At 50.7% G+C, this 15000-nt stretch overlaps 1 long non-coding RNA gene across 2 annotated transcripts in view; it reads right to left on the reverse strand.

The window, feature by feature from the left end:
- Positions 1 to 373: 373 nt before the first annotated feature.
- Positions 374 to 15000, reverse strand: part of LOC130190478 (uncharacterized) — a 77215-nt gene continuing 62588 nt past the window's right edge. For both annotated transcript variants that reach the window (XR_008830975.1, XR_008830974.1), the window contains one exon: positions 374 to 1076. This is a non-coding gene — a long non-coding RNA (uncharacterized LOC130190478). The remainder of the gene's footprint in view (positions 1077 to 15000) is intronic.

Consider the following 15000-nt stretch of genomic DNA (forward strand, 5'->3'; position numbering starts at 1 on the left):
TTTGTTTTGCTGTTATAAATCTTTTTTTTAACTTGGTCTGAGGAAATATTCAAATTTTATTAGATAGGATTTTAGAGTTTTCTTAAGCTGTAAGCCATAATCAGCAATATTAAAAGAATAAAAGGCTTGCAATATTTCAGTTGATTTGTAATGAATCCAGAATGCATGACATTTTTGTTTTTTTAATTGCATTACAGAAAATAAAGAACTTTATCACAATATTCTAATTTTCTGAGACAGTCCTGTATATATCTTTATATATGATGAATCCTTTTTTACTCACAATATGCAACTCTGTCTGCTCAGAGAATGCCCACCTCAAAGCCCCCCCCCCCCCCCCCAATCACAGGTGAAACACACACACGTTCTTAGATTCAAGATTCAAGATGTTTTATTTGTCACATACACACACAGGGTGTGCAGTGAAATGAAAGTGGCAATGCTCAGCAGGAATGTGCAAGGGCAACAAGTACACACAGAGGCCTTCTGAAAGCACAGGGAGAGTGGCTCCACAATGCAGAGTTTAAAAGATGTGGAATAAAGAGGAATTTTGGACCGCAATGTAATATATAAACGTTAAAAAATCCACATAAACCGATCGTAACAATTTTAGATATGAATACAACTTGATTCAACAAGCTTCAGGGGTACCAATGACTTCTGTTGCGATCCGCCTTTTTTCTGAACTGAATTAAAACAACACAAATGAAATAAAGAAAGGTGAAATAAAACACAAATGTTCTCTTATTTTATAGTTTGAGATTATTTCACAATTTTTTTGCGTTGCTTGTTGTATAAATGCTGTTTTACTTTAAGTGAAGGAACAGTGGGCTGATGTCCTCATGTAAACTAACCACTGAAAGAAATATATTAATTAAATGACTGAATATGTCCTTTCTTCACTTTGTTTTTGGAAAATAACAGAACTCTAAAGGGACGGGAGAGGAGATCCTCACGTTGGCAGCCAGAGGGAGGCGGGCAGCGGACAAAGAGGCGGAGACGAGAACTCCTTACCTGACTCGCTCTTCAGTGAACACTGGCTGTTCTTGCTCTTTCTCTTCGGCACATCTGGCCACCTGGGAGGCGGGAGAGGGAGGGAGAGGGAGAGGAGAAGGAGAGGGGGTGGGGGAGAAAGGAAGAGAGAGAGCGATGTTACAAGTGGAAACAACAATCAACTGCTTAAGCCACCGTACAGCTGATAGCATCTCACAGCTAATGATAACAACCGATCTTCAACAGATGTTTTGCTTGCTCTGGTTTTTCTTTACAAAAGATTGCAGAGAATACAACTTTGCAATTAAATTCCCGAGTCACGTGAACTTAAAGCTGTGTCAACTGATTATTTTGGCCACTTGGTGGCAGCAGAGCGAGCCGCACGAATACAAAGAGCTAAGAGAAGGTATAACCCGACACCGCTGCAGAGTAGGGTGTCGAATATTAAACCAATTCTTTCTTTAACCCTTGTGTTGCCTTCGGGTCAATTTGACCCGATTCAATGTTTCACCCTCCTGTCGCCTTCGGGTCAATATGACCCGATTCACTGTTTAACCCTCCTGTTACCTTTATATTTACTAACATATTTTACCCTTGAGGTCAATATGACCGCAGCTATTAAAATCTCCAGAAAATTATTAGAATTAATATTGTTTTCCAAGTTTAAGTGTGAGGTACTTTATGTTTGTTTGTTGACTCCCGAAAGAACACCGACATTAAACATTGAATCGGGTTAAATTGACCCGAAGGCGACAGGAGGGTTAAGATAACTGCTTTGTTGTTGTTGTTGTTTTCACTCCAGTGCAAAAATGCTAGTGACCAGAGGCTAATTGAAGCTAAGGAGTAGCCCGATGTACGCGTATGGACGACTTCAACAGCAGCCGACCTTTAAACACGAATAAACAACAACAAAAAAGCTTTTAATCAAGCAGCTGGCCCCGAGGTCTGAACCCATGCTCTCTCTACCGATGATCTTTTCTGTATTTGTGAATTCATTTTTGCCATAGCTATATAATTTCTTGATTTACAATCAAATATAATAAAATATATATATATATATATATAGGGTTTATTCAAAGCCGAGCACATCTTGTGCTTTCAGTATTGGGTATAATGACTGAACCTACGCCAACACACACACACACACACACACACACACACACACACGCACACACACACACACACACACACACACACACACACACACACACACACACACACACACACGCACACGCACACGCACACGCACACGCACACCAGGATATAGATAACAACTTCACTCTTCTCTTTCCCTCCTCCTGCTGTCTCCTTCTCTAATTCCCTCTCCTCTTCCTCTGTTCTCACTGCCTTTGCTCCTGGCAGCACGTTTAGCTGACTGTCCTGTTTGCTCTACCCCCCCCCCCCCCTTTTCCTTCTCTCTCTTTGGCCACTCCTCATTACCTTCGCATTGAAAATGCCGGAAGGTTATGTTTTGATCGCCGTGTATTTATTTATTTATTTGTATGCATGTTATTCGCAAAACTCAAAAAGTATTGAACCGAATCGCATGAAATTTGGTGGGATGATTGTTTATTATCCGGGGACCAGTTGATTAGATTTTGGGATCGATCGGGTCAAAGGTCAAGGTCAAAGGTCATGAACAGGTCAAAATGTTCTTGAATCGCATGAAATTTGGTGGGATGATTGGTTATTATCCGGGGACCATTTGATTAGATTTTGGGATCAATCGGGTCAAAGGTCAAACTCTTTTTTTTACCATAGCACGATACATTTTTGTCCAATTGGCATGCAACTAATGCCAAAATGTTCATAATTCAATGCCCAATCTTGTGATATGCGAAGGTATGCGCTCTACCGAGTGCCCATTCTAGTTTCATACTGTATTCCTCCTCCCAGATATTTCTGTTATCCTCTCCTCTCTAAACTCCCATCAGCGGTGCTAGGTATCACCGCTCCCCTCCCTCTTCCCCTCCATCTCTCTGTTTCTATATAGCTGTCAAATCCACTTTCCCCTTCAAACCCCCTCCTCCCTCCAAAAAACCCCTCTGACGTCTCGTTCTCTGTTCTCGCTGCTTCCCGGCCGAGCGGACCTCTCTGCTGCTGTGCGCGTGGTCGGGCGGTGACGTCTCTGATCGCTGTGACCCGAGCTCCGACCACAACATAAACACATGATCATCGCTGCCTCTATGAATTCAAGTTCATGGAGCTTGTGACCGTGGTTCCACAACACGAGGCAATTAATACAATCCATCTCGTTTCCATGTGCGCTCGCTTCTCAAGCGTTCTGTTGACGACAACAACGACGGACGCTTTGAAAAACGTGATAATCTTGTTATTATACACCTATTTACGAGGGTAGAAACTTGACATTCTCTCATATTAAAACAGTTATTTGATCCATTGCTGTTAAAGACATCGTTCGGTAAAGCTTTAAAGCCAATGTGTATTCACTGTGGCCCAGCCGCAGCAACAAAAACAGACATTGCGGCAGACAAATGCTGCTACAAAACCTTGAATGGTTCTGTCATTCCATTAAAACCTCACAAACGGAGGCTGGTGAGTGCCGACGCATCCCTAGCGGACGACCTGAACTCATTTTATGCACGGTTTGAGGCTAGCAACAACAGCGCTAGCTCGCCGGCTAACAACAACACCGTTAGCGTAGCCGAGGTGAGTTCTACCGCTGGGGATGAACACACACTCTCTGTGACCGAGCACAGTGTGAGGAGGGCTCTGTTGAGGGTGAACACCAGGAAAGCTGCAGGTCCAGATGGCATATCTGGGCGAGTACTGAAGACCTGTGCTAACCAGCTAGCTCCAGTGTTCACCACAATATTCAACCTCTCCCTGGCTGAGTCCGTGGTCCCCGCCTGCTTCAAGAGATCCACTATTGTCCCTGTGCCCAAGAATGCTTCTCCAGCATGTATGAATGACTACCGACCGTGGCCCTCACCGTGATCATGAAATGCTTTGAGAGGCTGATAAAGGACTACATCTGCGCCTTCCTCCCTTCCTCCATGGACCCGCTGCAGTTTGCTTATCGCCCAAACAGATCCACAGATGATGCTGTCTCCCAGGTACTGCACACCACACTCTCTCATCTGGACAGCCAGAAGGGGGGCTATGTGAGACTGCTGTTCATTGATTATAGTTCAGCTTTCAACACCATAGTCCCTCCAGACTGGCGGCAAGCTGATTGAGCTGGGACTGAACACCCCTGTGTGCTTGGATCCTGGACTTCCTGACCGCCAGGCCACAGGTGGTCAGGGTGGGCAGACACACCTCCAAATCCCTCACCCTGAACACAGGATCCCCCCAGGGTTGCGTCCTCAGCCCCCTACTGTACTCCCTGTACACACATGACTGTGGCCAGGTTCAGCTCCAACACCATCATCAAGTTTGCGGATGACACAGTGGTGGTGGGCCTGATCTCCGACAACGACGAGAAGGCCTACCTGGAGGAAGTTGCTGATCTGTCACTCTGGTGCCAGGACAACAGCCTCATCATGAATGTCACCAAAACTAAGGAGCTGATTGTGGACTTTAGGAGGGTACAACAACAGAGGACGTACTCACCACTGGGGATTAACGGGACTACTGTGGAGAGGGTGAGCGGTATAAATACCTGGGAGTCCACATCACCGAGGATCTGACATGGTCAACAAACACAGACACTCTGGTGAGAAAGGCAAGGCAGCGCCTCTACCACCTCAGGCAGCTGAGGAAATTTAAAGTTTCCCAGAGGATCCTTCAGTCCTTCTACTCTGAGCTGTAGAGAGCGTCCTGACAGGAAGCATCACAGCCTGGTTTGGCAACTGCTCCGCTCAGGACAGGAAGGCTCTGCAGAGAGTAGTGCGTTCGGCTGAGCGCACTATTGGAACTTCACTCCCACCCTGCAGGACTTGTACACCAGGAGGTGCAGAACCAGAGCCGGCAGGATCATGAAGGATCCTCACCACCCCAACAACAGACTGTTTCAGCTGCTGCGGTCAGGCAGGCGCCCGTAGTCACGCTGCAAGAACAGAGAGACTGAGACGGAGTTTCTTTCCTCAGGCCATCAGGACTGTGAACTCCGACCTCACCAGGACCCCCACATAGACCCACACAACTGCCCCTCTTAGGCACACACACACACACACACACACACACACACTTACTGTAAATATTGTGTTGTTTTTTATTGTAAATAGTGTGTACTTGTTGCCCTTGCACATTCCTGCTGAGCATTGCCACTTTCATTTCACTGCACACCCTGTGTGTGTATGTGACAAATAAAACATCTTGAATCATCTTGAATCTTGAACACCACCGGAGGAACACGCGGCGCTACGGCGGCAACAACGGCAGAACCGGACTCCGTCCCGAGGGCATCGGCGGAGAGGTCGTGAGCTGGAAGATGCTGCAGCTTAAACAAAAGCGTCAGTGTTAGGTTGGCACGGTTTAAAGAATCCCACGCATTACCAAACGGATATCACCTCCCACACAACCCAAAGACGGGACACAAGGACACATTGACACAACTCGATTGCTCCAGACACTCCCACTCAACTGGTGAGGCGTCGCGTTCTGTTCCTCTCATCTCTCCAAGTATACACAATGTACTCCTTTGAGGGAGTTGTTACAAATGAACAAACAAAGAAACACACACGTGTGATCATGAAAAGCCAAACTCAGAGGCCGGCCTCCTTAACTCCCCACACAGACACTCCCCACGCTATCTGCTCTCAACATGAGCACGAGGATGCCAGCGGACGCCCACACCCACTTCTGACACGCAGAGTAACACCATCGCACCGACCTGTTGATGCAGTACGGCTGTAAGATGTGCATGCTGCCCGGTTTGCAGAGGAGGAGGAGAACAAGAACAAGAAGAAGAAGAAGAAAAAAGTATTTTCTACCCGTTCAGCCCCCCAAACGGTGGAGCCGAGTCGGTGCACGCGTGCAGTCGCGTGGCTCTGTTTGTTTAGTCTTGCAACAGTTCCGCTGCAAAAGCAGAAGCCTGAGTGTGCACGGCTAAAAGGAGCTTCTGTTGATCCACTGAGGAGGAGGAGGAGGTCCTTAAATCCCACCACACTGAACTCCCGGTGACCCGAGTGCTCAAGTCCGTCCCAGAGAAGTACAGTACAGTGTTTTATCAGCGCTGCGCCTCAGACTGCTGAGAGCAACGACTCCTCTGTTTATCTCCCCTCACCTCGCTCTTTCTCTCCCTCCCTCCCTTCTCGTTGCTCTCTCAAAGCCCCCCCAGCCTGTCTGCTTGTGTATTTCCTCCCCTTGTGTCGTCACAACATACCGTTTCATGCTCTGGTCTAGCTCGTACAACCCCTCTCGCTCTCCATCTCTTCCTGTCCTTATTATATAATATGTCATTTTTATTTTTTTAACTTCCTTTTTTCTCCAAGGAGGAAACAGAACAACAACAACAACAACACAAATAGGCTCCTGGGCTCCCTGTGACCAAATCACTTAAGCTTTGATGTTAACTCGGTTACATGACGGCCTCAGAGCGGCTCAGTGAGGTCTTCTGAGGACACAGGAAATGCTAAAAAGGGCTCATCTCAAGCTCATCTCGGGCTCATCTCTAGCTCAACTCGGGCTCAACTCGGGCTCAACTCGGGCTCATCTCGAGCTCATCTCGGGCTCAACTCGGGCTCAACTCGGGCTCAACTCGGGCTCATCTCGGGCTCATCTCGGGCTCATCTCGGGCTCATCTCGGGCTCAACTCGGGCTCATCTCAGGCTCAACTCGGGCTCATCTCTAGCTCAACTCAAGCTCAACTCGAGCTCACAAGCTACAACGTCCGGGAATAAGATACTGTAAATTCTCCAAGTGAAAGTAGTCAAATATCGGTCAGGGGGCGTGACAAAGAAAATGTACTTTAGCATAAAAAATAAAATATTTTGAACAAAAATAGCATAACACACGGCATTCCAGTTGCATTGTGGGTAATGTAGGTAGCATATTTTCGAATCTTGCCGGCTGCCTCAATTCTGATTTTGAAACCGTCCGTCAGCAGTCAGGGAACATCGCATCAGAACAATCTGCATTAATAAAAGCATGAACATTATTTAAGAATAAGCCTGTTTACCATGTTGTTTAAAAAAAATTAATTGCGCTACGATAAATGAAGAAAGAAACAACATCAAAAGATTCCTGTTGACGTTCCGATAAAAGCCCTCCAATCCTTGGTTATTTTCCCGTGTCACACATGAGCGGGTCACCTCCTTTAAGAGCAGACTGAAGACGTTCCTCTTTGACAGAGCTTATAGTTAGGGCTGAATCAGGGGTCCAGCCCCTTGATATGCTGCTATAGGCTTATAGCTGCCGGGGGACGTTTAGGATGCACTGAGTACCTATCTCCTCTTTTTTCTCTCCTTAGGGATGAATTTTCATCTCTCAATCACACGTTACTAACTCTGCTTTCTCCCCGGAGTCCTTTTGACTTCACGTCTCATGGGGTCATCGGACCCTATGAGACGGCATAGATCCTATCTGCCTGATGGATCATCGAGGTCTGGGTCATGGAATTCCTGCTCCTGACTACGCCACTGTCCTGTTGAGACTCCGCCCACTGTTGAGACTCCGCCCACTCCTCCTCCCCACTGCCATCTGCCTGATGGATCGTGGAGGTCTCCATCGTGGAATATGCCTACTATGAACTATATTCATACACTCTGTCACATTCATTGAACGTATTTAAACTCTAAATCTGTCCTTCTGTACACATGACATCTATTGTTCTGTCCATCCTGGAGAGGGATCCTCCTCTGTTGCTCTCCTGAAGGTTTCTTCACTTTTTTCCCCCTGAAGGGTTATTTGGGAGTTTTTCCTGGTCCGATGTGAGGTTTTGGGGCAGGGATGTCTATGTGTACAGATTGTAAAGCACTCCGAGACAAATTTGTAATTTGTGAAAATGGGCTATACAAATAAACTTAATTGAATTGAACATGTGGACACAAACGCAACAAGTGGATACACACGCAACACGTGGACACACACGCAACACGTGGACACAAACGCAACACGTGGATACACACGCAACACGTGGACACACACGCAACACGTGGACACACACGCAACACGTGGACACACACGCAACACGTGGACACACACGCAACATGTGGACACACACTCAACACGTGGACACACACGCAACAAGTGGACACACACGCAACACGTGGACACACACGCAACAAGTGGACACACACGCAACACGTGGACACACACGCAACACGTGGACACACACGCAACACGTGGACACACACGCAACAAGTGGACACACACGCAACACGTGGACACACACGCAACAAGTGGACACACACGCACCACGTGGACACACACGCAACACGTGGACACACACGCAACACGTGGACACACACGCAACACGTGGACACACACGCAACACGTGGACACACACGCAACACGTGGACACACACGCAACATGTGGACACACACGCAACACGTGGACACACACGCAACATGTGGACACACACGCAACACGTGGACACACACGCAACACGTGGACACACACTCAACATGTGGACACACACGCAACACGTGGACACACACGCAACATGTGGACACACACACAACACGTGGACACACACGCAACACGTGGACACAAACGCAACACGTGGACACAAACGCAACACGTGGACACACACTCAACATGTGGACACACACGCAACATGTGGACACACACTCAACATGTGGACACACACGCAACACGTGGACACACACTCAACATGTGGACACACACGCAACACGTGGACACACACGCAACATGTGGACACACACTCAACACGTGGACACACACGCAACACGTGGACACACACTCAACACGTGGACACACACGCAACACGTGGACACACACGCAACACGTGGACACACACGCAACACGTGGACACACACGCAACATGTGGACACACACGCAACACGTGGACACACACGCAACACGTGGACACAAACGCAACACGTGGACACACACGCAACAAGTGGATACACACGCAACACGTGGACACACACGCAACAAGTGGATACACACGCAACACGTGGACACACACGCAACACGTGGACACACACGCAACACGTGGACACACACGCAACAAGTGGATACACACGCAACACGTGGACACACACGCAACACGTGGACACACACGCAACACGTGGACACACATGCAACACGTGGACACAAACGCAACACGTGGACACACACGCAACACGTGGACACACACGCAACACGTGGACACAAACGCAACACGTGGACACACACGCAACACGTGGACACACGCAACACGTGGACACAAACGCAACACGTGGACACACACGCAACACGTGGACACACACGCAACACGTGGACACAAACGCAACACGTGGACACAAACGCAACACGTGGACACAAACGCAACACGTGGACACACACGCAACATGTGGACACACACTCAACACGTGGACACACACGCAACACGTGGACACACACGCAACACGTGGACACACACGCAACACGTGGACACACACGCAACACGTGGACACACACGCAACACGTGGACACACACGCAACACGTGGACACAAACGCAACACGTGGACACACACGCAACACGTGGACACACACTCAACACGTGGACACACACGCAACATGTGGACACACACGCAACACGTGGACACAAACGCAACACGTGGACACACACGCAACACGTGGACACACACGCAACACGTGGACACACACTCAACACGTGGACACACACGCAACACGTGGACACACACGCAACATGTGGACACACACGCAACATGTGGACACACACTCAACACGTGGACACACACGCAACACGTGGACACACACGCAACACGTGGACACACACTCAACACGTGGACACACACGCAACACGTGGACACACACGCAACACGTGGACACAAACGCAACACGTGGACACACACGCAACACGTGGACACACACGCAACACGTGGACACACACTCAACACGTGGACACACACGCAACACGTGGACACACACGCAACATGTGGACACACACGCAACACGTGGACACACACTCAACACGTGGACACACACGCAACATGTGGACACACACGCAACATGTGGACACACACGCAACACGTGGACACACACGCAACACGTGGACACACACGCAACATGTGGACACACACTCAACATGTGGACACACACGCAACACGTGGACACACACGCAACATGTGGACACACACGCAACACGTGGACACACACGCAACACGTGGACACACACGCAACACGTGGACACACACGCAACACGTGGACACACACGCAACACGTGGACACACACGCAACACGTGGACACACACGCAACACGTGGACACACACGCAACACGTGGACACACACGCAACACGTGGACACACACGCAACACGTGGACACACACGCAACACGTGGACACACACGCAACACGTGGACACACACGCAACACGTGGACACAAACGCAACACGTGGACACACACGCAACACGTGGACACACACGCAACACGTGGACACACACGCAACACGTGGACACACACGCAACACGTGGACACACACGCAACACGTGGACACACACGCAACACGTGGACACACACGCAACACGTGGACACACACGCAACACGTGGACACACACGCAACACGTGGACACACACGCAACACGTGGACACACACGCAACACGTGGACACAAACGCAACAAGTGGATACACACGCAACACGTGGACACACACGCAACACGTGGACACACACGCAACACGTGGACACACACGCAACACGTGGACACACACGCAACACGTGGACACACACGCAACACGTGGACACACACGCAACACGTGGACACACACGCAACACGTGGACACACACGCAACACGTGGACACACACGCAACACGTGGACACACACGCAACATGTGGACACACACTCAACACGTGGACACACACGCAACAAGTGGACACACACGCAACACGTGGACACACACGCAACACGTGGACACACACGCAACACGTGGACACACACGCAACAAGTGGACACACACGCAACACGTGGACACAAACGCAACACGTGGACACAAACGCAACAAGTGGACACACACGCAACACGTGGACACACACGCAACACGTGGACACACACGCAACACGTGGACACACACGCAACACGTGGACACAAACGCAACAAGTGGATACACACGCAACACGTGGACACACACGCAACACGTGGACACAAACGCAACACGTGGACACACACGCAACAAGTGGATACACACGCAACACGTGGACACACACGCAACACGTGGACACACACGCAACACGTGGACACACATGCAACACGTGGACACACACGCAACACGTGGACACACACGCAACACGTGGACACAAACGCAACACGTGGACACACACGCAACACGTGGACACACACTCAACACGTGGACACACACGCAACACGTGGACACACACGCAACATGTGGACACACACGCAACATGTGGACACACACGCAACACGTGGACACACACGCAACACGTGGACACACACGCAACATGGACACACACTCAACACGTGGACACACACGCAACACGTGGACACACACGCAACATGTGGACACACACGCAACACGTGGACACACACGCAACACGTGGACACAAACGCAACACGTGGACACACACGCAACAAGTGGATACACACGCAACACATGGACACACACGCAACACGTGGACACAAACGCAACAAGTGGACACACACGCAACACGTGGACACACACGCAACACGTGGACACACACGCAACACGTGGACACACACGCAACAAGTGGATACACACGCAACACGTGGACACACACGCAACACGTGGACACACACGCAACACGTGGACACACACGCAACACGTGGACACACACGCAACACGTGGACACACACGCAACACGTGGACACACACGCAACACGTGGACACAAACGCAACACGTGGACACACACGCAACACGTGGACACACACGCAACACGTGGATACACACGCAACACGTGGACACACACGCAACACGTGGACACACACGCAACACGTGGACACACACGCAACACGTGGACACACACGCAACACGTGGACACACACGCAACACGTGGACACACACTCAACATGTGGACACACACGCAACACGTGGACACACACGCAACACGTGGACACACGCAACACGTGGACACACGCAACACGTGGACACACACGCAACATGTGGACACACACGCAACACGTGGACACACACGCAACACGTGGACACACACGCAACACGTGGACACACACGCAACACGTGGACACACGCAACACGTGGACACACACGCAACACGTGGACACACACGCAACACGTGGACACACACTCAACACGTGGACACACACGCAACATGTGGACACACACTCAACACGTGGACACACACGCAACACGTGGACACACACGCAACACGTGGACACACACGCAACACGTGGACACACACGCAACATGTGGACACACACTCAACATGTGGACACACACGCAACACGTGGACACACACGCAACATGTGGACACACACGCAACACGTGGACACACACGCAACACGTGGACACACACGCAACACGTGGACACACACGCAACACGTGGACACACACGCAACACGTGGACACACACTCAACACGTGGACAGACACGCAACACGTGGACACACACGCAACACGTGGACACACACGCAACACGTGGATACACACGCAACACGTGGACACAAACGCAACAAGTGGATACACACGCAACACGTGGACACAAACGCAACACGTGGACACAAACGCAACACGTGGACACACATGCAACACGTGGACACACACGCAACAAGTGGATACACACGCAACACGTGGACACAAACGCAACAAGTGGATACACACGCAACACGTGGACACACACGCAACACGTGGACACAAACGCAACACGTGGACACACACGCAACAAGTGGATACACACGCAACACGTGGACACACACGCAACACGTGGACACACACGCAACACGTGGACACACACGCAACACGTGGACACACACGCAACACGTGGACACACACGCAACATGTGGACACACACGCAACACGTGGACACACACGCAACACGTGGACACACACGCAACACGTGGACACACACGCAACACGTGGACACACACGCAACACGTGGACACACACGCAACACGTGGACACACACGCAACACGTGGACACAAACGCAACACGTGGACACACGCAACACGTGGACACACACGCAACACGTGGACACACACGCAACACGTGGACACACACGCAACACGTGGACACAAACGCAACAAGTGGACACACGCAACAAGTGGATACACACGCAACACGTGGACACACACGCAACACGTGGACACACACGCAACAAGTGGATACACACGCAACACGTGGACACACACGCAACACGTGGACACACACGCAACACGTGGACACACATGCAACACGTGGACACACACGCAACACGTGGACACACACGCAACACGTGGACACAAACGCAACACGTGGACACACACGCAACACGTGGACACACACTCAACACGTGGACACACACGCAACACGTGGACACACACGCAACATGTGGACACACACGCAACATGTGGACACACACGCAACACGTGGACACACACGCAACACGTGGACACACACGCAACATGTGGACACACACTCAACACGTGGACACACACGCAACACGTGGACACACACGCAACATGTGGACACACACGCAACACGTGGACACACACGCAACACGTGGACACAAACGCAACACGTGGACACACACGCAACAAGTGGATACACACGCAACACATGGACACACACGCAACACGTGGACACAAACGCAACAAGTGGACACACACGCAACACGTGGACACACACGCAACACGTGGACACACACGCAACACGTGGACACACACGCAACACGTGGACACACACGCAACACGTGGACACACACGCAACACGTGGACACACACGCAACACGTGGACACACACGCAACACGTGGACACACACGCAACACGTGGACACAAACGCAACACGTGGACACAAACGCAACACGTGGACACAAACGCAACACGTGGACACAAACGCAACACGTGGACACACACGCAACATGTGGACACACACTCAACACGTGGACACACACGCAACACGTGGACACACACGCAACACGTGGACACACACGCAACACGTGGACACACACGCAACATGTGGACACACACTCAACACGTGGACACACACGCAACATGTGGACACACACGCAACACGTGGACACACACGCAACACGTGGACACACACGCAACACGTGGACACACACGCAACATGTGGACACAAACGCAACACGTGGACACACACGCAACACGTGGACACACACGCAACACGTGGACACACACGCAACACGTGGACACACACGCAACACGTGGACACAAACGCAACACGTGGACACACACGCAACACGTGGACACACACGCAACACGTGGACACACACTCAACACGTGGACACACACGCAACACGTGGACACACACTCAACACGTGGACACACACGCAACACGTGGACACACACGCAACACGTGGACACACACTCAACACGTGGACACACACGCAACATGTGGACACACACGCAACATGTGGACACACACGCAACACGTGGACACACACTCAACACGTGGACACACACGCAACATGTGGACACACACGCAACACGTGGACACAAACGCAACACGTGGACACACACGCAACACGTGGACACACACGCAACACGTGGACACACACTCAACACGTGGACACACACGCAACACGTGGACACACACGCAACATGTGGACACACACGCAACATGTGGACACACACGCAACATGTGGACACACACTCAACACGTGGACACACACGCAACATGTGGACACACACGCAACACGTGGACACACACGCAACACGTGGACACACACGCAACACGTGGACACACACGCAACATGTGGACACACACTCAACATGTGGACA

Source organism: Pseudoliparis swirei, chromosome 24 (genome assembly GCF_029220125.1).
Source record: "Pseudoliparis swirei isolate HS2019 ecotype Mariana Trench chromosome 24, NWPU_hadal_v1, whole genome shotgun sequence".
NCBI lineage: Eukaryota > Metazoa > Chordata > Actinopteri > Perciformes > Liparidae > Pseudoliparis > Pseudoliparis swirei.